A 1,947-nucleotide genomic window follows, 5' to 3' on the forward strand; every position below is an offset into this window, starting at 1 on the left:
TCCTTTACCCTGAATGCTATTGCCCCAGGACCCCCATTGTGCCTCTGTCTGGGAGGGACAGGCTAACAAGCTGTGGTAACATGCCCACAAGAGTAGCGTTGGCCTACACTCTTGGCTTTTCTGGTCCTGAGAGGAGGTCAGGGCACACATCTCACTTGGTAGGAGAAAGACTCAAGCACTTCTGAACATCCCACACTGGGAGTGGGCATGTCTAAGACTCTGAAAGCAGAGAAGGGCATCTCTGGGGATGAGAGCTGACCCAAAGGCACTTCCCCTTTTAGCTTTTTATCAGTTTTAAAAATATAAAAACGATGGAAGCTGGATTTTAAAAAAATTCAAATGGCACAAGACCTTATAAAGTAACATGGGAAGTTCCTTCCCATGAACACATGCAGTGATAGCTGTGCAGGTCCTCAAAAGGGTAGCCTAAGGTTCTTAGCACAGAGGAATCTTTTCCTAAAATTTTGAGCATGCTTCTTCTCTTCTCAGGCCGTTCCGTTTCAGAAGCAGAGCATAGGATGTTAATAAAATCACCCAATGAAGGTAAAATCATGGCTGTGGTATGTGCCATGAAGGAAGCTGTAGGGTCTATAAGAGGTGTCCAGGAGGCTCAGCTTTAATTTGGAGAACAGGCAGGCATCTGAGGGTAACACTGCAGTGAGCCTTAAAGCTGGAATGCATATTAATCAGTTCTGTATGCTTCGTATTTGGAGTTTCTTAACACAGCATAAGCCTTGTCCCATGTGGCAGCAAACTCTGCATATGCCATTTAATAAGATTTCATCTATCAGTTACCAACTCAAGACCAATCTCTTCAACTATAACTCACTACCCGCTTCCTTTTTTTTTTTTTAATACCCCCCTTCCTTTTCCTCATCTGAATTATGGTGAATCACATCCTTATAATTATGTGAATCAATCTCTTAATATTTCAGACTCTCTCTGAAGGATAGGGACTTTTAAATACGCCATTATACCTAAAGAGATTGACACTTCGTTCATATCAAGACATCAGCAACACTGCTCATACTTTAAAACGAACTTGTAAAACAAAAAGCATATGTACAACAGCTGTTAAGTACCATTTTCAGTATCTGCTGCTCTGTCAAGTCATCTCTCAGAAGTTCTGAGAGGTCTCTGAAAGTGGATGCCACACAGCCAGTGAGGATGCTGAGGACACAGGGCTGGCGCCAGACTGCACTGCTACAGGAACAAACCCAGAGGGCTATAGAAGGGAGTTGGAGCTTTAGCACTTGTGCCAGGGACCTCGGGCAAGTCATGAATTCCAAACCTCAGTTTTATCTTTTAAATAAGAAATTCTTTTAAAAGGACCTTGCAGGAATGAGGGGAGCATCTGAGATGATAAACAGTACAAATATTACATATACAATATAAACATGCTATATAAATAAATCCATTATCATAATGCAACAATTAACCACAAAATGTAACATTTATTTAGAACCACCCCACCCCGCGACCCCACCTTGGACCTGTTTCTTTATATACATTGTCTCATACGTTTGAACTGGAGCCCAGCATCTTGCGTGATACTTAGTTGTAATTTTCATTCCAGCGAGGCCGCACGGTGCTCGTTTAGGAGCTGAGGGCCAGAGAAGTTAAGAAACGAGCTGGGTTTGCACAACACGTCCGTAGCGCTGCGGAGACTGGAACAGTGCCTCGGGCGGTAGTTCCGACTCCCTCTGGCGGTCCTCCAGGGCACCGGCGCTCCCCCCGGCCCGGTCGCGCTTGGGCCTCGGGTCTTCCCGTAGCACACGGCTCCGCCTCTTCGAAATCTGCAAGCTTCTGTCTCCCGGCCTGCTTCTTTCAGCCAATCACCGCGGGCTTGGGATAACGGGGGGCGGGGCCCTCACGAGATCGGCAGCGCCATCCGTCGCTAGCATGACAACGGGCTGGGATAGACAGCGCTCTCCTCCAATAGGAGTA

Source organism: Canis lupus, chromosome 20 (assembly GCF_003254725.2).
Source record: "Canis lupus dingo isolate Sandy chromosome 20, ASM325472v2, whole genome shotgun sequence".
NCBI classification, from domain to species: domain Eukaryota; kingdom Metazoa; phylum Chordata; class Mammalia; order Carnivora; family Canidae; genus Canis; species Canis lupus.